The sequence below is a fragment of the Myotis myotis genome, unplaced genomic scaffold, assembly GCF_014108235.1.
Source record: "Myotis myotis isolate mMyoMyo1 unplaced genomic scaffold, mMyoMyo1.p scaffold_m19_p_2, whole genome shotgun sequence".
NCBI classification, from domain to species: domain Eukaryota; kingdom Metazoa; phylum Chordata; class Mammalia; order Chiroptera; family Vespertilionidae; genus Myotis; species Myotis myotis.
This window is the reverse complement of record NW_023416324.1, coordinates 109,208,876-109,232,709: the sequence shown is the minus strand read 5'-3', so window position 1 is coordinate 109,232,709 and position 23,834 is coordinate 109,208,876.

Below are 23,834 nucleotides of genomic sequence, written 5' to 3'. Positions count from 1 at the left end.
AGGTGTCCTGGGCCTCCCTCTGCAGAACAATCATGGGGCTATGGTGAGGCCCCAAACCGATCGCATTGCACCTGTCTTGGCTGGCCTGGCACCAGTGGATGGCATAGTGTGGTCGTCTGGAAAATCGCCCAGGAGGACATCCACAAGGATGTCCAGAAGGTCTTTTGGCTGTCTAGTCTAATTAGCATATTACACTTTTATTATTATAGATAGATTGCTAATCTCTTACTGTGCCAAATTTATCAATTAAACTTTATCATGGGTATGTATGTAAAGGGGAGACAAATTTTCAAAATTATAATATGCCTCTGGGATATTGATTATTTTAAGATGGTTATTTTTAAGGCCCAAAAGGCTTAGGAAAAAACTGATCTTCCCTCTAACTGCCTAAAAATATTTAAGATAAAAGGCAGGAAAGAGTTATAATCATAGTTCATAATTGAATCTGAATTCTGTGTGATGGACAGGGAGGAACCCAGAAAGGACTCTTCAATCAATGTCCTCTTTGTGTACCATCCTTTCTAGATGGCCCAGCAAACATTTCTCTACTAAATATTAACTTTTTTTGTATCCATGAAGTGCCTTCCTTCCCTTTGAAGAACCAGCCCCTAACCTCCTTCTCCTTAGTCCAGAATAACATAATATCTCATATATACCTCATTTTGCCTTAGCATTTTTATCATGCTGTGTAAATTCCCCATTTGTACATATTTTTTAAATATATTTTATTGATTTTTTACAGAGAGGAAGGGAGAGGGAAAGAGAGTTAGAAACATCGATGAGAGAGAAACATCGACCAGCTGCCTCCTACACACCCCCCACTGGGGATGTGCCCGCAACCAAGGTACATGTTCTTGACCAGAATCGAACCCGGGACCCTTGAGTCCACAGGCTGACGCTCTATCCACTGAGCCAAACTGGTTAGGACCCCATTTGTACATATTAATTTGATTTTTCTCCTGTTAATCTGCCTTGTGTCATTTTAATTATTTGACGAACTATAGAAGCTACATGTGTAGGAAAAAAACCAAAACATAGAGTTCATTACTATTTGTGGTTCCAGGTATCCACTGGAGATCTTGGAACATATCTGCACTTATAAAGGGAGACTAATGTAATTCATTATGTATCATTTATGCTTTGCCTGCTTCCAAACAGATATAAAAAATCATGACATTAAAGAAGTTATCATAGAATGGTAAACTGATAAATTGTGAGAGGGAATAGAAAAGGCAAGTAGTAAAGACAGAATAGATAATTATGCCAGAAAAAACTAATCTCTTGGAGACTCTTCAAAAAATTTCAATTTGTGCTTCCTGAGAACCAAGGGAAAACAAGAAACATAAAGAGATTTCATTTGACAAACTGAGATCTAAAACATACATTTTGCTTTTTTAATGATTTTACTTTTTTATTTTTTTATCTGCTTTCTTGGAATTAACCTCCTAAGAAGAATTGTTTATGAACTTTAAGTACAAGCTAATAGTCATTTTATTGTTTGTCTTTATGTTAATTCTAGAGGCCCAATGCATGAAATTCGTGCAAGAGTAGGCCTTCCTTCCCCCGGCTGCTGCACCAGCTTCCCTCTGGCACCCTGGATCTGGGCTTCTCTCTGGTGCCAGGGACCCAGGCTTCCCTCCGGCTGCCAGCAGGCACCCCAGACCCAGGCTTCCCTTTCAGCCCGGCTTCATCCAGAAGGTTGTCTGGAAGGACATCCAGTCTAATTAGCATAATATGCTTTATTATTATAGATTTAATGTAGATATATTTTGTTCATGACTATTTCCTACATAGATCCTAGATGGAAGTAGTAGCATTATTTTAAAATCAAATTTTGTATATAACCCTGGAATGACAATTCTGTATGGAGCCACGTTAATGAGATGTGGTTTGGCAGCTTTCTGATGCCACACAGTAATAATTAGCAAGTAGACTCAAAGAATAATATTTCATAAAATTTGATGCAAAAAGATAAGTGTATAAATATATTAAAGTTTTTCTATGAACAAAAGACATTTTTTTCTGTCTAAACATACTGTAAAAAACTTTTGTTTGATATTTAAAAGTAGGAAACACCTGAATGCATTAAGACACAGAAAGTTACAAGTAATCAATGCTTTAGTTATAAAAGTGTAAACTTTTATGCCCCAAATGAGTGCATTTTCAGTGCTTTTTTCTTTTCATGTAATATTGTATATCATTCTATATCTGTTGCAAATGCTTGTGGTAATAGGTGACAGATGACACAACTTGGGAGCCTTAAACAAATATGAGTATGTTTTGTTATTCTCATCAGTTTATTTAGTCCTGTGGAATTAAATTTGCTCTGCTAATCACCAGTTTTTTCATTAGTTCTCTCAATCTTGCCTGATAATCAAGAGTAATAGGGTCAGTCATAATTTTAAGAAATTTACAGCCATTGTTTACCCATCTTAATTTTCCTGATTCAAGAGTAAACTATTGTCATGGAAGGACATCAGGATGGCAAATATCTGGCAATGAGGGGTCATTTTTGCAGAAACAGAATGGATTTCATCCCCATGTGCCTCAGTCTGATAATACTCAGGTTCAGGCATTTTAGTGTGTCCCTCAATTTGATGACAGGCATCTTATGTCAGGACATCTTAGATTTCCAGGAATTTCACATAATGTCTGGAACACTTATAACACATGCAAATACAACATAAAGAAGGCTATGGATATGGTGTGGGGTTTTTTTTAATTGATTTCAGAAAGAAAGGGAGAGACAGAAATATCAATGATGACAGAGAATCATCGATTGGCTGCCTCCCTGACACCCCCTACTGGGGACTGAGATAGCAATCTGGGCATGTGCCCTGACCCAGAATCAAACCATGGCCTGCTGGTTCATATCGACACTTAACCACTGAGATACACTGGCCGGACATAGGTATGTTTTTGCTATAAAACAAGAAGCCACAATTGAGCAGTTGCTGGTGCCAGCTGAGCAGTTCAAGGAAGTGATGTTTACATCTTGGATGCTCTCTTAGAGGCTGTAGTTATCACATTGACAGTCCAACAAGAAGCACAAAAGAAAAGGGGTATGAGGAGGATGACAGACTTCCCAGGAATTGCACAGCTAATTTTCTCTTTAGTGTAATCTTTCAAAACTCTCACATGAAGTTTCTCCAACTGAAAGGTGGATGGACATGGGGATTAAATTAACCAATCATATCCACATGCTTCCTTCTGTCTACCTTTTTAAGTTTACCTAAAATTTCCTCCATGAAAATTTCTTCAACTACATACATCCCTAATTCTTGGGGAGTCCCATACAGTACACCACTAATATTCCCATGCCCTATTATGTTCTCTTTAATGCTTTGTTATATCAAAATGTATATGTGCGTTGAGGGCAGAGGCTATGTTGTCAACCTCCTTTCTGTCCACACTGAGCAGAGCACCGTGCTAGGTACAAGCGCAATGCTACTTCATATCATTTAGGAATTTCCATTCAAGCAAGCTTAAATCTAAATTTGGTAACCATTAATTTTAATTGTGTGATCCTAGCCAGAGAATTTACATCTCAAGTTTTGTTTTTCTTCCTCTATAGTTGTTAAAAATACAACAACAGGCAATCATCAAAATCCCAATAGCTAGAGGAGGAAAAAATGGCGACCTACAGGAAGGTGCGGGGGGGAGAGAGTGTGAGAGTGCAAGGAAGTGACAGAGGAGTGTGTGGACGTGTGTGGTGTGTGTGTGTGTATGAGCTAGGGACAGTTAGATTCTGCAGGTCTTCTAAGGGGCTGCTAACCTGGGCAGTCTTAGGTGGTGGAGCCCCGCTCCCAGCACGGACACTCCTGGGCAGCCAGCACAGACACAGCGACCATGCAATCTTGGGAAACAGAGCTGCTTGAGATGAGGATCCTGGCCTCAGCACCACCCAGTCTGATCTCAGATGCATACCAGGACCCTGCAGCCACTGGGGACAGAGACCTGTAACCACAGCTACAGACCTGCAGACACCAAAAGTTCAGAAATCCCCGCTGCAGATCCATGAGTAACAGAGCCCATCCCCCTCCCTGCAGGCTCATGGGCAGCGCCATAGTAACTGATAGACCCACCCCTTGCCTGGGCCTCAGTGCTGCCATAGGAACTTTAGCCTGGAAGTGCGCGAGCACCTTAGAGCTGTTCCCCCTTAGTGCTTGCTTCAGGAGCCTTGGCTGGAAGCAATCGCGCGAAAACCAGGAATTTGTCCTGCGTCAGGCCCAGGAACACCGATTCTCTGGGCAGGAGGCAGCACCAAGCGCTAGTTACTTGACTGTGTTTCTTATCACCTGCGCCTGAGATCCTAACTCCCTGTGCATTCACACTAACAGCCAGTGACTCCAATTTTTGGTGCAAGGGCACACAGGGACCCTGATTCTCAATGCGAGGCTGCGAGAAGCAACAGAGACTCTGATACTGGATTCTTGGGGAACTCTGACTCCTGGCGCACACTAGGGAGTGCTGATTTTCGACATGCTCCAGGGGGGTCTCTGTTTCAGCATGGTGCAGACAGGGTCCCTGATTCTAAGGGCGCGGCAGGAGGCCACGTTTGAGCGCTGGCAACACTGACTCTGAGCGAGCCTGGTTGCCACCAACCCACAACAACAACACATCTTAGTATCAGAGCTCTTCAGTGACACTAGGGTGGTGTGAGGCTCCCACTGCACATGACCCAGGCCCATGCAACTTGACGTTTGAACCATCAGGAGATAATCAGAATGAAGAGACGACACAACACCCAGAGGAAAGGCAATGAAGAGTCGCCAAGAAAGGAAATTAATGAAGTTGAAGCATGCAACATGACAGAAAAAGAATTCGGAATAATGATTGTACAATTCATTCACCAGATGGATGAGAAAATCAACAACCTATGCAAGAATCAGGAAGATATGAAAAGTGATATAGCTACAATCAAAAACACCATGGAAAGTTTCAACAGCAGACTAGAAGAAGCCGAGGACCGAATTAGTGAGTTAGAAGATAAGGCCGAGAAACAAGCTAAATCTGAACAGAAACTGGAGAAAAAAATTAAAAAGCAGGAGGAGAGCCTAAGGGAGCTTTGGGACAACATGAAATGAAGTAACATACGCATAATAGGGCTACAAGAAGGACAAGAAGAGCAGCAAGGATTAGAAAATCTATTTAAAGAAATAATGACAGAAAACTTCCCAGATATGGGGAAGAAAAGTTTCACAAGTACAGAGAGTCCCAAGCAAGATGAACCCCAAAAGACCCACACCAAGACACATCATAATAATGATGGCAAATGTACAAGACAAAGAGAGAATCTTAAAGGCTGCAAGAGAGAAACAGAGAGTTACGTACAAAAGATCCCCAATCAGATTATCAAATGATTTCTCAACAGAAACACATCAAGCTAGAAGGGAATGGAAGGAGGTATACAAAGTGTTGCAAAGCAAAGGACTGAATCCAAGAATACTCTATCCAGAAAGACTATCAATCAAAATTGAAGGGGAAATCAGGAGCTTTGCAGACAAAAAAAGGCTAAGGGAGTTTATCACTACCAAGCCAGCAATGCAAGAAATGCTAAAAGGAATGCTGTAAAAAGAAGAAATATAAAGGTAAGAAAGAACACAGGCACAAAAATAGAAATGAATCCAAGCACTGCATGGGAGAACATATTTGCCAATGATATCACCAATAAGGTTTTAATCTCCAACATTTATAGGGAACTCATACAACTTAACAAAAGGAAGATAAACAATCCAATCAAAAATGGGCAAAGGACCTAAATAGACACTTTTCAAAAGAGAACATTCAGAAAGCCAAGAGACATGAAAACATGCTCAAAGTCACTAATTATATGAGAGATGCAAATCAAAAAGACAATGCGGTATCACCTCACACCTGTCAGAATGGCTATCATCAACAAATCAACAAACAACAAGTGTTGGAGAGGATGTGGAGAAAAAGGAACCCTTTTGCACTGCTGGTGGGAATGCAAACTGGTGCAGTCACTTTGGAGAAAAGTATGTAGCTGCCTCAAAAAACTACAAATGGAACTCCCATTTGACCCAGTGATCCCACTTCTAGGAATATATCCCAAGAAACCAGAAACACCAATCAGAAAGGATATATGCACCCCTATGTTCATAGCAGCACAATTCACCATAGCTAAGATCTGGAAACAGCCTAAGTGCCCATCAGTAGATGTGTGGATTAGAAAACTGTGGTACATCTACACAATGGAATACTATGCTGTGGTAAAAAAGAAGGAACTCTTGTCTTTTGCAACAGCTTGGATGGAACTGAAGAGAATTATGCTAAGTGAAATAAGCCAGTCAGAGAAAGATAAATACCACATGATCTCACTCATTTGTGGAATATAGAGAACAACATAGACTGATGAACAGGGACAGATCCAAAGACAGAGAAACAGCAATCAGACTATTAATACCCAGAGGGAAAGTAGGGGAGGGTGGGTATAAGGGGAAGAGATCAACCAAAGGACTTGTATGCATGCATATAAGCCAAACCAATGGACATGGACAACAGGGGGATGAGAGCATGAGTGAGGGTGGGTGAGATGGGGGTTAATGGGGGGGAATGAGGACACATTTGTAATTCCTTAACTAATAAAGAATTTAAAGATTAAAAAAATACAATAACAACCTCACAGGGAACATGAGCAATCAATACAATAAAATGTATCAAACATGATATGTTTCTAATATGCATATTTTCCTTTATGAATGTATAAATACAATTGATAATAAAGCACATAATGTTTTCTACTTTAGATCTGCAGAACTTGCATTTGTAAAAGCCAAGGACTTAAACTTTGGAAATTAATGCTTTTAGAATTCACTCTATGAAAAAAATCTTTATTTTCCTTAAGTTCAAATGAATTTCAATTTCATTAGCACTTAGTTCAAGGCTATTAAATACATATTCACTGATTATATTCATTTTAGGTAGAGATTTAAGAAATCATATCACAGCAATCTTTAAAGATAATATCTTTTCATATTTATAGCCTTATTTGCTACAGTCAGAGCCCAAAGGGTCTTCTCTGGAAACTGTGTTTGCCAAGAAAACATACTGTTTTACTCACAGAGTGTGCTTACTTGTGGAAAAGTGATAAAGATTATGATGGGAGGAGGTGTCTAAATGGCTCTTCCAAGTTTCTTCTTAGTGTTGTCACTATTTTATAGCCTTACGTGTTTTTGTTAGTTTTTTTTTTCCCCCATTAAATTGTATCTTTTGGGAAATTGCTAGAAAATGATGAGGTTAATCCAAATATGTCTAAAAATTTTTGGAGAAAAGCTAACAAAGGGATTTAAAGGGTTCTTTTTAAAGAAAACAGAAAGTTCCTACATTTTAACTAAAATGTCAATAGTTTCCATTTAAACTACATCTTTAAAAATAAAAGAAAAAGATCAGTTTTAAAATATTATATTATAGTTATTAAAATATGAATGAAGGTAGACATGATATTATAATAATTGCTCATGTTTTTATTTTTCAGCATCAAAAACTCAACAGATAGAAAATATGGTTTTACAAATAGTGTTGGTTATCTATTGCTGCAAAATAATGAAACAACAAAACAAAATTAAAATAAATAAACCAAAACACCTTAGTAACTTACAACAATACACATTTATTTTTTTATTATATAATTTTATTGATTTCAGAGAGAGGAAGGGAGAGAGATAGAAAGAGAAAACATTAATGAGAGAGAAACATCAATTGGCTGCCTCTTGCATGCCCTCTGCTGGGGATTGAGCCAAAAATCCAGGCATGTGCATTCACTAGTAATCAAACCATGACCTCCTGGTTGATGGGCTGAAGCTCAACCACTGAGCCACACCAGCTGGACAATAAATATTTATTATCATAGTCTCTGTGGGTTAGAAATTTAGGAGCAGCTTAGTTGGGTGGTTCTGAGAGTCACTCATGAAGTTGCAGTTAGCTTGTTGGCTTGGACTGTAGTCATGTGAAATGTGACCAGGGCCAGAGGATCCACTTCCAAGGTGGTTCTCTCATATGCTATTGGTAGGAGTCCTCAGTTCCTCAGGAAGACTACTATTCTCACCACATAGAGCTGCTGGAATGTCATTCTCACATGGCCACTGTTTTCCCACAGAGCAAGAAATGTTTGAGAGAGGATCAAAAGAGCCACAATGACTCTTTGACTCTTCTCGCATTGGTGGGGTCCCTTGGCCTGGCCTGTGGGGATCAGGCCGAAACTGGTTCTCTGACATCCCCTGAGGGGTCCTGGATTGCAAGAGGGTGCAGGCCAGATGGAGGGATCCCACCAGTGCATGATTGGGGTTGGGGAGAGACGGCGGGAGGGCTGCAGGGCATATCTGGCCCATCTTGCCTAGTCTCGATTGCTGGACCACAGCAGCAAGCTAACCTACCAGTTGGAGCGTCTGCCCTCTGTGGTCAGTGTGTGTCATAGTGACTGGTTGAACGGTCGAATGGTCAGACACTTAGCATATTAGGCTTTTATTATATAGAACTAGAGGCCCGGTGCACAAAATTCGTGCACTGGGGGTGAGAGGAGCCCTCAGCCTGGCCTGTGCCCTCTTGCAGTCTGGGACCCCTCTTTCCTTACCGCCCACCTGCTTGCTGCTCCCTACCGCTCAGCTTGCTGCTCCTTAGTACTGCTGTGAAGGCTCCCACCACCGCCACTGCACTCACCAGCCATGAGCCCAGCTTCTGACTGAGCGGCACTAACCCTGTTGGAGCACACTGACCACCAGGGGGCAGCTCCTATGCTGAGCGTCTGCCCCCTGGTGGTCAGTTCGTAGCGACCAGTCATTCCACTGTTCAGTCGATTTGCATATTAGAGTTTTATTATATAGGATAGAATATTGCATGTGAACTGTAAATGAAAAATAAAGTTTAAGAAAGAACCAAATAAAATTTTATATCTGAAAATTTTTTAATATGTATATTTTTAATTCTCACCTGAGGATATTTTTAAAATTGATTTTTAGAGAGATAAACATGTAACAGAAAAATACCAGTAGGATGCCTCTGCACCTGCTGACCCACCAGGATCTAACCTAAACCTAAGTATGTGCCCTAACCTAGAATCCAACAGGAAATCCTTTGGTGTACAGGTTGAGACTCCAACCAATTGGGCCACCTGGCCAGGGCAGATCTGAAAAAATTTTTTTAAATGTACCTCCAGGCCCTGGTCAGTGTGGATCAGTAGTTAGAGTGTCCTCCCATGCACCAAAGGGTCATGGGTTCAATTCCAGGTGAGGGCACACACACAGGTTGTGGGTTCCATCCCTATTGGATTGCTTGGACAACTGATCGATGTTTCTCTTTCTCTTTCCCTCTCCCTTCCTGTTTCTCTAGAATCAATGAAAAAAAACATATCCTTAGAGAAGGAGTTAAAAAGAAAAAAAAGTGCTGGTTTGGTTCAGTGGATAGTGATTCTGCAGGGACTGAAGGGTACTGTGTTGGATTCCGATCAAGGGCACGTACCTGGGTTGCAGGCTCAATCCCAGTCCCTGGTTGGGGATTCAGCAAGAGGCAACCAATTGATGTCTCTCACATTAGTTTCTGTCTTTCTCCCTCCCTTCTACTCTCCGTAAAAACAAAAACAAAACAAAAAAATAAATAAATAAAATAAAATAAAATTAAATGCAAAAATGTCCTCAGGTTAGGATTAACCAAAACAAACAAACAAACAAACACTCAGTGTGATTATTGAAGGAGCATATGAAATATTTGTTGAATGAACAGGAAGGGATGGGACTTTGCTTTCTAACTGTTTTAGCAACTCTGCAAGCCAGAGGGTTTATTTTTTATTTTAATTTTTATTGATATTTTTAGAGAGAGGAAGGGAGCGAGAGAAACACCAGTGTGTTGTTCCACTTATTATGCTCTTTTTGGTTGCTTCTTGTCTGTGCCCTGACCAGGGATTCAACTCGCCACCTTTCTTGTATCAGGAGGAGGTTCTAACCCACTGCGCTGTGGGCTGCCTGTCAGGGCCCCTCAACAAAACCCCTCTGGCTGCCCTGGTCCCTGCTGTGGGTCCGAGCTCCTCTGCCACAGCAAAGGTTTGGGTTCCATTCTGTCTGGGCACCTACTTAGGTTTCGGGTTTGATCCCTGGTTGGGGATGACTGCTGCTCAGGAGGTGACCGGGACCATTGAGGTCCGTGTGCTCTAGTCATTCAGCAGGCAGCTGGGGTTCCATTGCTGACATGGCAAACTCCAATCCCCACTACCCCTGGTCCTGCATGAGGACAACTTCAACTATGGCAGCTGTGTGACTTACACCAGCATACACATCTGCATGGGTAGGTCACCCTCCCACAGATTGCCAGGCCTGGCTGCTGCACAGTCGCCTGGGGAGGTGGATTTATGGGTTCCCAGGGAGAGCGTCCTCCACACCAGACTCCCAGGGAGAACGGGGTCCCAGAGACAAAGCACTTCGCCTCACCTCCCTTCAGAGATCCCAGAGCAGAGCAACTGTCCTGCACAGGGCTCGGAGGGGAAAGCCACGCCAAGGAGGCCTCCTAGCTGGGTGCTGAGAAAACAAAACTGGAGCCGTCCTTCCTTGAACCCTGTCATCTTTGGTATAGGAAGGGACAGATGAAAGCCTCAGCAGCTTTACTGGGGCATCTTTAAATTAAGATGTTATTATTTTTTTTTTGGTGAAAATAAGTTTATTGTGTAATCAATATTGTGTAATAATTGTGATTATACAATAACTTGCATGGAGTTATCTGCTGGGATGTTTGTGCTTTAGGGCATGTGAATGCATTTTGTTTTATTTGATGCAGCCTCACATCCCCCGACCTCGTGCAGCACGCAGCCACACCCACCTGCTCTAGCTGGTCATTACCGTGAGGACATCCCAAACAAATTTGCATATTCCTCCATATACAATAATAGACAAACATGGTAATTGACCATACCTTCGCTATGCCTCCCATTGGCTAATTAGTGCAACATGCACATTAACCGCCAACAAAGATGGTGGCTAATTTGAATACTGCAGGCTGGGCAGGACAGCGCAAGCCACCAGCGCGAGCCACCATCCAGGCTCCCATGTGCAACCCCAGAAGCCGCCTGCCTGCTGCCCGTGATTAGATCCGATCCCGGGCCACAGGCCGGCCCCAGAAGCCCCTGAAGCTGCCTGATATGGTAGTAACTCTATCAGTAAGCACTCTGAAAGTCAGTGGCATAAATGCACCAATTAAAAGACAGATTATGAGGGTGAATCAAAAACAAAACCCACTTTAAATATAAAGACACATATAGATTAAAAGTAAATAAATTAAGCTGCAGCCTGTTTTGCTCAGTGGATAGAGCATTAGCCCATGGACTGAAGGGTTGCTAGTTTGATCCCCAGTCCCTATCAGAGCATGTGCAGGAGGTAACCAATCAATGTGTCTCTCCTTTTCCCTTCACTCTCTCTAAAATTCAATGGAAGGAGAAACCAAGATGGCGGCATAGGTAAACACCAGAGATTGCTGCCTCACACAACCATTTCAGAAATACAACTAAAAGACGGAACAGACATCATGCAGAACCACAGGAAGGCTGGCTGAGTGGAAATTCTCAGCTAGGAGGAAAGAGAAAAGCTTACCGAGACTCAAAGGAGGTGCGATGCGGAAGTAAAATACAAAGGTGCGGAGGTGCATGAGGAGAGGGCTGGCGGCTGAGGACACGGTTGTCGTTTTCAATCGGGAGGGAGTCTCAAGCTCTGAGCTCCAGTTCTGGGCGAGTCTCTGGGGACTCAGACTCATACAGGAGAAACGGGACTGTCTGGCATCAGTTGGAACTCGAGGGCAGCTTCCTCTCAGAGGCGCTCGCAGCAATTTCCTGGACATTGAGAAGCAGGGCATCTGAGGGCAGGACTGAGAGCAGCCATAACTGCTCGCACCGCCCTGTTAATCCCCTGGGACCCTGCCCTGCCCAAGTCCTGCACGGAGGTTTTTGCAAATGAAAGGCCCGGCCCTTTGAAATCTGAAAATTACTTAACAAACTTCAGCTGGCCCAAGGCCCCATGGCAACTTGCATTGTTTCACAGGCTCAATTTGAAGCTTGGAGGAAAACCTAGCTTCTGCTGGGTATCCTCAGACAGAGGCTAGATTAGCACCTCCTTAGAGATCCATGAGCCAGTGTGCCCGGTAGTCAGAGTGGGACTGTCCAGATTTCAGCTCCTCAGATCCATAAAGGACACACTCAGGGGGCAGACTCAGTGAGTCCCAAAGCCCCACTGAAGCAAGTCTTGTCCTGGAGGGGTGTCTCTAGCACAGAAGTTATCCCACTGCAGAAACAGCATATTCTCACAGTCAATTGGCCTGGAGGTCAATCCCTCCCAGTGATACCTACAACAATCAAGGCTTAACTACAACAAAGCTGTGCACAAAGCCCCAAAGGGGGTGCACCAAGAGGGTCTACCTCAGGTAATTAGGGAGGCTGAGCCACTGGGCCCTATAGGACACTTAGCACAGAAAGCCACTCAATTGACACAGCAAAGCATAAAAAATGCTGAGGCCAAGAAACAGGACAAAAATGACAGAATTGGAGGAAAGCAAACTACTGGATATAGAGTTCAAAACCACACTTTTAAGGTTTTTCAAGAATTTTCTAGAAACCGCAGATAAACTTAATGAGACCCTTAAGAAATCTAGTGAGACCCTCGAGGTTGTGATAAAATACCAACTAGAAATTAAGCATACACTGACTGAAATAAAGAATATTATACAGACTCCCAATAGCAGACCAGAGAATTGCTAGAATCAAGTCAAAGATTTGAAATACGAAGAAGCAAAAAACACCCAACCAGAAAAGCAAAATGAAAAAAGAATTCAAAAATATGAAGATAGTATAAGGAGCCTCTGGGACAGCTTCAAGCATACCAACATCAGAATTATAGGGGTGCCAGAAGAAGAGAGAGAGCAAGATATTGAAAACCTATTTGAAGAAAGAATGACAGAAAACTTCCCCTACCCGGTGAAAGAAATAGACTTACAAGTCCAGGAAGCGCAGAGAACCCCAAACAAAAGAAATCCGAAGAGGAACACACCAATACACATCATAATTAAAATGCCAAGAGCAAAAGACAAAGAGAGAATCTTAAAAGCAGCAAGAGAAAGACAGTCAGTTACCTACAAGGGAGTACCCATATGACTGTCAGCTGATTTCTCAACAGAAACTTTGCAGGCCAGAAGGGAGTGGCAAGAAATATTCAAAGTGGTGAATAGCAAGAACCTACAACCAAGATTACTTTACCCAGCAAAGCTATCATTCAGAATTGAAGGTCAGATAAAGAGCTTCACAGATAAGGAAAAGCTAAAGGAGTTCATCACCACCAAACCAGCATTATATGAAATGCTGAAAGGTATCCTTTAAGAAGAGGAAGAAGAAGAAAAAGGTAAAGATACAAATTATGAACAACAAATATGTATCTATCAACAAGTGAATCTAAAAATCAAGTGAATAAATAATCTGATGAACAGAATAAACTGGTAATTATAATAGAATCAGGGGCATGGAAAGGGACTGGACTGACTATTCTTGGGAGGGGGGGAAGGGGTGTGAGGGATGCGGGAAGAGACTGGACAAAAATCGTGCACCTATGGATGAGGACAGTGGGGGCGATGAGGGCTGAAGGGCGGGGGAACCAGGTGTAGGGGAGCTATGGGGGGAAAAAAGAGGAACAACTGTAATAATCTGAACAATAAAGATTTAATTTTAAAAAAATAAACTAAATAAAAATAATAAAATTCAATGGAAACATATCCTTGGGTGAAGATTAACAAAAACAAAGTAAATGGATTAAGTAACATTAAAGAGTTTATAAGAAAAATATATTCCAAATTTTGTTAGTTGTATACTGGTTATGTTTAAATTATTAACACCTAAGAAATTGGATGAAGGGTACATATAATATGCTGTAGTATTTTATAGTTTTTTTTTTACATGTATGAGATTATTTCAAATTAAAATATTAAAAATTAATAAAATATTAATTGAAATGTATCTGCATTACATGAAAAATCTCCTAATTGCTTCTAGCATAATTTATTAAATTGTGCTAAAATTTACAAGGGTTCAATTAAAAAAAATCTTAATTCTAAGTGATATAATAGAAAATATATAATAGTGCAGTTATAAGCACTTATCTGAAAATAAAAATTTAGGTTCGGAAAGGGCCGGTTCAGGCGCCTCTGTGGGACCTGGGAGGCCCCCATGGTGTCCCAGCTTCTCCCACTCATCTCGGGCGGCTCCAGCGTGCCCTGGAAGAGGACGCGGCCGCGGAGCGGTGCTGCATCTGTCAGACACCCTCGGACCCTCAGGCTCCTTCAGTGCCAACCCTGCCCTTCGGGCTGCAGCGCCCAGAGAGAGACTGCGCTTCGCAGAAACCATACAACCTTGCTCAGGATTATGGGGCTTAGGCTGTCTATTTTGAAAATAAAAATTTAAAGAAGTGAATTTAAGGAAGGGATTAGCCAAAGAAAATATATGCACAACCCGTGGACACAGACAACAGTATGGTGATAGCCAGAGAGAAGTGGGGGGCAAGAGCTCGGTAGAGGGAGCAAAAGGGGTGAAATAGGGACATCCTATATAATAATAGTAAAAGGCTAATATGCACATTGACTGAAGGGCAGAATGACTGGTTGATATGATGCACACTGGCCACCAGGGGCCAGACGCTTAATGCAGGAGCTGCCCCCGGTGGTCAGTGTACTTCCATATGGGGAGTGCCACTCAGCCAGAAGCTGGCTCATGGCTGGCCAGTGTAGTGGTGGTGGCAGGAGTCTCCCACCTCCGTGGCAGCACTAAGAATGTTCAACTAATGGTTTAGACCCAATCCCTTGGGGGCCTAAGCCTTTAGTCGGACATCTCCCAAGGGCTTCCTGGCTGCCAGAAGGATGTCTGGCTGCAAGCTTAGGCCTGTTCCCCTGGGGAGTGGACCTAAGTTGACAGGTGGACATCCCCTAAGGGGCCCTGGACTGTGAATGGGTGCAGGCCGGGCTGAGGGGATCCCCCCCTCCGAGTGCACAAATTTTTGTGCACCAGGCCTCTAGTGTTTATATATATCACTCTGTCACTTCTACCATATTCTGTATGTTAGAAGTGAGTCATTACATACAGCCCACACCCAACCTCCACTTCTTAAAAAGAAGAGTATCAAAGAATTCTTGAACATATTTTAAAATCACCACAATACTTTCATCCACTTTCTACTTACCATTCCAATTATTTTGAAGGGATTCCAGACAGCACATAATTTCATCTATAGATACTTCTAAAAACTGAAACCACAATGTCATTCTTACAATTGAAAAAAAATCTTTTTTGTATTATCAAATATCTAATGTGTTCAAGTTTCTTTGATATCCTCATTTTTTTTTAATTTTTTTTTTCAGTTGGTTTGGTTTGTTTGCAACAGAAGCCAAACAAGGATCAGAATCCTATTGCATTTAACAGCTTCTGAAGTGTTGTGATCCTCCTTTGATCATCCCATTTGAAATATACTTACAGCCGGACAAAACTATAAGATGGGGCTTTTCACAAAAGGCCTCTTAAATGACATACATCCACAGCTTTGTTTCTACATTGCTTAGTGTTATTTTCATCAGGAACACTCAAGAAGTAGGAAACAGAGTTTCCTAGGTTACCTTTGAACCTGGAATTTGTGTTAGCGTTTTGGTTTTATTACTTATAAGCCACAGGTGTATACTACAGGAGCTAGTGGAAATGGAGACAGGGATATGATGACAGTTTATTGTCCAGAATCTATTTACACCAAGGAGCACCTGTATATCTGTTACATATTTAGGATTTGCTACTTGTAGTTTTTCATGATTTTTGAGCAGAGAAGCATAAATACCTAAAGCATCATAAACAGGAAAAATTCTACCAAGGGGCCTTAAAGTAGCAAAACACAGAAAATACAGCATTTTGTGTCTCAGAAATGCATGGGCCCATTTATTTCAATAGGGATTTTTATTTATGTGTACTGTATTATGTTTGGGCACTGGACACTTGACTCCCATTTTAGAATGAATTACTTGTTAAAAGCAGTTATTTAAATGGCATAGGTACTTTAACCACTAAATTTTTTAATAAAATATTCAGTAAGACAAGAAGAAAGAACTTACTCTTTGTTATTCTCTGTTCTTCCTTTAATATGTGTATGTGTATATATTTGTGTTCTCTGTGTATGTTATTTATATATAAATATGCATGTTAAGTGTATATATATGTATATATATATATATATATATATATATATATATATTTAGAGAATATAGAAGTAGCTCACAAAATATATATATATTTTGAGAATATAGAAGTAGCTCACAAAATTTGGCCTATACCCTATTTTTTTATTACATTTCTAAATTAATTATCATTTTAGATACCTATTTGCAACAGTATTTTTTAAATAATGTACTAAATGTAAAATGTTCAAAATTAAAAATTCATCACTTATAATATCATAGCCATGTTTGAGAAATTTAAATTTAATCATATACTGAAAACTAATATTTAAACTAATAAGTTATGTAGGAAAATATTTTGAAATATTTTTCAAGCATTTTTTGTAGGTCGTTGTTTCTTCAATAAATGGTATAACTTCTTTTTTATTAAAATATTGAGTGGGTTTTTTTTCTGATACTGTATTTTCACTGTATGCATTTTACAACAAATATCAAATTTATATATTGCTACATTAATCATTACTATTTGAATTTGACAAGCTTTCTGTAGCTAGTATTTGCCTGTTATCTGAAAACATAGCAAGACTATAATTACTAATAAACACAAACTATTGTTCAACTTTATTTCATAAGGCACAACCATTTATATCTAGAAATGTACACAAGTAAGACTCCTACTTGCAGCAGCATTAAACTTTGAGAGCAGTTGACTTTATCTATATCCAATTTTTAATGCTTACTGTTAACTTTTCTTTCCTTCTTTTTTAAATTTCCAAATCACTAGAGGATGATTTCCTTAAGAATGTTCTCCCAGGTATGCTCAGAATATTAATGAGGCCCATCTATTTCTGTCGGATAATAACAATGTTCTCAGGCTGAATGGACGCTGTGACCTGTGAAAGAACTATTCATATGCTTTAGTCTGCCCTAGCGCATTATTTAGCAAGTGAACATAGAACTTTTTCACAGTTATCTTAAATGCTTCAGCTGTGTGTTTCATGTTTGCTTCTTGCATCTCCAACCACATAGCTTTTCTGCCTCTTTTGGGAAGACTTTCCTTGTTCTACTCATTTAAATGCTCATGCCTTTATGACTATTTTACTGCCATACCTATGAGGCTTCTTACTGTATTTGCCTGTAACTGAAGGAGATTTTACAGAAATTAAATTTATTCAAACTGAATCTTCTGGGGAATGTGAAGGCATCTTAAACAATTAGCAATAATTAAAAAGCACCTATTCAGACTGGATAAAAGGTAAATAGATTTCATTTAAATATAGTAGCTAGTCGGTACAGTTTTCCCATTTGCATGTTTTGTTTTTTGATGTTTTTTTTTTAAACCGCCTGTTAGTAACTTGGAATAACAAAAGAAAGCATTCACTTTTGTTAGTTTGTATAAGACTTTACTCATGAGTGCTATTAACAAATAGCTATACTAAAAAAATTTAATAATCTTTAATTTAAATGCTGCAACAAATACTGGATCTAACAGCATGAAAATGATGCCTCACAACCTAGGTTTGCTTTTTAATTTTTAATCATAAATTAATGTGAAACTGACTGAAAATGTAGGGTTATTCAACTTCTGGTATTTTTGATAAATTTTATTCTGATAGTTACCTGCTTCAATGAACTCTTTGCTTTGTGTATTGGAAGGGTAATACACTTAACTGTTCTCAACATCCTCCTTAAATTGTTTCAAGTTAGAGCTTGCCTTATGGGTAGTCAGACAAGATAGATTATATTTTTTATTCAAAAACATTTGCAAGCACCTTCTTGTATAAGTGGAAATATAGTGATGCATAAAGGTATTCTTCTGTCTGTACATGTATATATGAGTACACACATACACACATCGGTTTATAAAAAAAAACACTTAAAAATATTTTATTCAAGAAATGTATAGCTTAGTAAATTAAGCAGACACTTATATTATGTGTTTGATGAGGCACCTAATATCCAACTTTTTCACTTGATTATTTAGTGATATAGTTTAATTCTTTAAAATTGTAAGCAAGATCAGATTTCAAAAAATATGATCAGTTAACATATTTACAAATAATAATTCAACTGTGAAAAAAATAGGATATTGTAATGAAGTAGAGTGGGAGAAAAAGAGAAAGAGACATAAAAGGCCATCAAAAGTACTAAAAAAATGTGGAAGAATAAAGATACATTTTTTTAGAGGCCTTCCAAACAGCCATTCTATGATAGTCAAAAATATGTGTAATGATTTTTGATGCCAAAATAGTACCACTAAGATCAGAGCAGGGTGCTCTTGAGGTTAAGTTTACAGATTTGATCTCCTATAAGACATACAACTTCACTAATGTGCAGCTGCCTACTCAGCCATTTAAAAAATGCATCATAAATAAGAAATTAAAAATAAAGTAAAATAAACAAATATCCACCTCAGGTTTTGGAAAACAGTATTTTTTTGCATCATGATGAATTATAAAAGAATAAACTTTAGTTTAAAAAATATGGTTTAGAATTGTTTCTGCTAATTTTTTGTCTAAAGGAACTTTACCTAAAAAAATATGAAACTTTTTAAAGAGAATAATAATACATTCCTTGAGAAGTTGTGAGAATTAAAAAAACAACCTAAGTATAATAATATAACTCATGAAAAAAATGCTAAAATTTCCATGCAATTAGTCTCATGTAATATTACTAGAAAACAAAATCACTGTATTCTAAATAAAGAAAAATAGCACTTCAATGAATATAAAATATTTTATAACACAAAAGTCAAATATATGTTTAGACAAAATTTAGAAATGGAATTCTTGGGTTCCCTCCACATGTAAAGTCCCTGACCCTAACCCTCATCTCTGTAGGTTGTATTTACTTTGTTGGCTGGCGTGGAAGATGATGGTGTGCTCTTCCTTTCATCCTTCTCTGTGATCCATTGCTTTTGCTGACTCTATCCCTTACCTGATTCACCAAGGCTGCCAAGAGAATCTCTGATCAATTACCATTTCATCTTTTCAAAATATCTGGACCTCATACTCAGTACTACCGAGTCACAAAAACCTTTTAATAATTATAAAATTAATACATTATCAATTAGCTTTTCATTTAATATTTTAGTTTTACATTTTTAAGTTTATAAATTTTCAAAATTCGCATTAGTAGAGAGAGCACTTCCACCTAATTGTACACTGACATTCTATCATTTGTACTTGAAAGTTTTGAAAATAAATTTAGTATGTATACCTATCCAAAAAATCTCACTATACTATAATTTAAAAAGAATAATTTAAATATATTATTATGCCCTATTGAGATTGAAAACTTTAAAACAACTGCTAAAATTAAAATATCATTCGATAGTATGACAAGATAAAGCATCTGACTTTGGAACTTTTTATAAAATTACTTGTGCTTAATTTCATAGAAGAAACTAAAAAAAGAAATTTCCATGCTCATGATTTTTGATTAGGTCTCTACCTAATCTAAAATCAAGCATTAAAAAAAATAATAATAAAAATAAAAACCGAATCATATTTAAAAAAAAAATCAAGCATTAGTTTACAAATAAAATACTAAAGAAATAAAGTGACAAATTATTGAAATCATTAGTTAAATCATTGGTTAACAAATTTACCTCATCATAGATGGGAAAAATCATGTGAAATAAAAAGAATACTTAGCTATTAGGTGAGGGAAACTTAGAAGTATTTTGGCACCTCAAGTTCAGAGAAAGTAACTATTCAAGTATATACCATATTCTTATAAACCTGGTTAGATAATATTAGGTTGCCTTTGGGGGATTTCTAGCAATAGTCATAACTAGCACTTCTAATTGCCTATATAATTCCTGTGAAATGTTAGAGAGGCTTGCTTTCAGTTAAAATAATAAAATTTATTTTTAATCTAAAAATTTTCCTAAAGAGAACTGTCAAAGTATTAAAAAAGTATGGCTTTATTAATGAGCTTAAAATGACTTCCTTTAGTCAATAGTTAACATTATTCTACATCATTACACCTCATTCTCTTGATGTCAAACAATATGATTTAATATCTGTACTCCAAAAATACATATTTTATACTATTTTTCACATCAATTTTTTAAAAACCACTAACATCCGTATAAGATAGACATAACCTAATACAGATCACAATCCTGAAGATGAGATGACAAAAACAATACAGCAGCTAGTTTGCTTTTGAGTTTATATCATTCTTTTAAGGTCAACAGAGAAAGACTATTTTTTAATCATAAATTTTCCTTCTGAATTTCACAAAAACAAGCTATCCCCAAATGTAAAGAAATAATGTGGCATACAAGAAAGACATAAGTTAAAGTGAAAATTCTGGTTTGCCATTTATTGATACTATGATCTTATAAATATTATTTGAAGTCTTTAAACCTATTTTTTCCTCTAAAGAGAGACCAATATTATGCATATTTATCTGACACCAGGGAAATAAATAGATAAGTTATATAAGTTCTTTGTAGTATGAAAAGTATACTATGATTATGCAATATTAAGGCACCTATAATAGTGCTTGAAAAAAAAAGTTACTACATAAATGGTTGTTTAAAATGTGATACTTAGTCTTGTTGATAGAGCTCCAAGGTAAAACAAGTCTTTTGAGCAGAGACACCCAGTGTGTAAGAAATGTTTGGAGTGTTTTCAACCCAAAGTATTCCTCAGAACTGCTCAAGGTTCTTGTCAACCATAATTACTTCCTGTTGCATATGATTAAAGAACCCTAAAATTTAATTTTAAAATATAATTTACTAAGGAAAAATTTTGCAAATGATCTTACTCTGTACTTGACTAAAGAACAGACTATTAAATATTGAAGTTTTGCCAATCTGAATGTAATCTGCGTCCGAAAGATCTGGAAACAGGGCCTGTAGACAATCAAGTAAAAACAACTAACCATTTCCACGTGAAAGGAAAAATCTTAACATCGTTGTGGGGAGGGGGGGAAATGTACATAGAGAAAATTTTAAATAGTGATCATATTTTGCTTTTCTTTTACATTTTTTATAAGAATGCAAAAATATGAATGCAGAATTTCTGCTTCTAAATAACATTGGAATAAGCAACTTGAGCCAATCCTCCCACTGAGAAAAACTAGAAAGGCTGGATTAAACACTTTCAAACCAACCTCAATACATCAGAGAACTAAAAAGGCAGCGAGGACTCATAAGGCCACAATGAAGAGAAGATGGATCCCCAGATTGATGGCACTGTTTTGGAAGCATTGTCACTTTTCACACTAGAGGCATCTGCTGAAAGGCTGAGAAGTGAATAATCTGAGCAAATCTTCTAACAGTCTCAAACTAGGAGGATCAACACTAGGTTCCAGTGTCTGCCTAAAGAGAATTATTTGGTAAGCATACTCATAAGCATTCTCTAAAACAGTGCCATGAAAGGCTATTGTCTAGGAATGAAGACTCCCCCCTCCAACCTATCCCCACCCCACTGCAAGGGCTAAACAAGCCTAGCTTAAAAATATAAAAACTCTGAATATAATTATTTGGATTTCAAATACCCTAGCCACCCATCATGAACATGTATAAATCCTATCTAAAGGCCTTAATTATTAGTATATTGTTTCATGTAAATGATTGACCATCAATCTAAATTAACTCTAAACATATTCAAAGAAAATAAATGGATGAAAACCAAGAGAAGTAAAAGTCAGTAGAACTACATTCATAGTGTGTCAAGATAATGGAGTAGCGGGATATAACTATAATATATTGACAGTTATACATTTAAGAAGATAAACAAGAAAATTGAAAATGTCATTGGGAAACTGAAAATTAAAAAAAAAAAAGGACTAAGTAGAAATTCCAGAACTAAAAATTATGGTAAATTATATTAGGAACCTGAAGGAGGGTTTATTAGTAATTTAAACATAACTAAAGAAAGAGTTTATAAACCAGAAGATAAATATTCATTGCAGACTTATTTACAACTAGGGACCTGGTGCCCCCTCTCACATACTGGGAGCCCTCAGGGATGTCCGAGTGACAGTTTAGGCCCACTCCCTGCTCCCCTTGGGGAGCGGGCCTAAGCCGCAGTCTGGCCTCCCTTTGTGGGAGGTGACCGGGCTGCTCAGGGGAAGGCACCAGCCCCATCACCCCGCTGCTGCAGCCACTGCCAGTCACCGCAGCCACCAAGGGTTTTTCATCAACACGAACTCCAGTCCCTTTACCATGAAAAAATGGCAACTTTCTTTAGGCATTTTCAAGATGTGCCTTTCATATAATAATAATTTCTTTATTATTTTTTTTATCCTCACCTGAGGATATGTTTCCATTGATTTTTAGAGAATGTGGAAGAGAAAGGGAAAGACAGAGAGAAACATCAAAGTGAGAGGAACACTTTGATTGGTTGCCTCCTGCATGAGCCCTGACCTGGTACATGCCCTTGGTCAGAATTGAACCCAGGCCCTGCCATCGGCAGGCCAAGACATTATCCAGTGAGCCAAACCGGCTAGGGAAGGATATGACATTTCTTAGCCCTCCAGCAGTCGACCTTCGTTTTTTTTCACCAGGCGTGTGGTTAAAAACCCTAGATCACCTTTTTGGATTCTTATTTCCCAAGTTTGTAAGAATATTACCAGTGGCATACAAGGAGCTTAGCCAATGAGCTGTCAGAAAAGGTGTTTCCTCTGTAGTTCACACCAATCGCCAGCTTGGACTCCTGGCCCAGGCCTGACGCCTCTGGCCCAGGCTTCAGGCCTGGGAAGGGGACCTCCATTTTCCCCCGATCACCGGCTCCGCCCTTGCCCAGGCCTGACGCCTCCGCCAGAGGTGTCAGGCCTGGGAAAAGAACCCCCATCTCCCTCTGATTGCCAGCTCAGCCCCCCCGCGCCCAGTCCTGACGCCTCTTGCCGAGGCATCAGGCCTGGCCAGGGGACCCCCAGACCCCTCCAATTGATGGCTCTGTCCCCCGCCCAGGCCTGACACCTCTGGCCCAGGCTTCAGGCCTGGGCAGAGGACCCCCAACTCCCCTCGATCACCGGCTCTGCCCTCGCCCTCGCCGAGGCCTGACACCTGCGCCAGAGGCGTCAACCTCCATCACCCTCCGATCGCCGGATCGGATCCTTGCCCAGGCATGACACCTCCGCCAGAGGTGTCAGGCCTGGGCAGGACACCCCCATCTCCCTCTGATCACTGGCTCGGCCCCCCACCCAGGCCTGATGCTTTTCACCGAGGCATCAAGCCTGGGCAGGGGACCCCCACCTCCCCCAGTCACCTGCTTCTAGGCAGCTTCTGGGGTCGCACAGGGGCCTGGGTGACAGCTTTCACGCTGGAAGCTATGCTGGCAGCTGTGCTGTCCTGCCCTGCCTACAGTATGCAAATTAGGTGCCATCTTTGTTAGGAAGCGTAGCGAAGGTATGGTCAATTATCATGTTTGTCTACTATTAGATAGGACTAGAGGACCAGTGCACAAATTGTTTCAAGGGTGGGGTCCCTCGGTCTGGCTGACGATCTGAGCCCATCAGGGCTGGCCTGTGGGAAGGGTGGGGGAGGACCGCAGGAGCACACTGACCACTAGGGGCAGCTCCTGCATTGAGCATATTTCCCCTGGTGGTCAGTGCATGTTATAGCAATGGTTGCTTAGGCTTTTATATATATATATACTAGAGGCCCAGTGCACAAAAATTTGTGCACT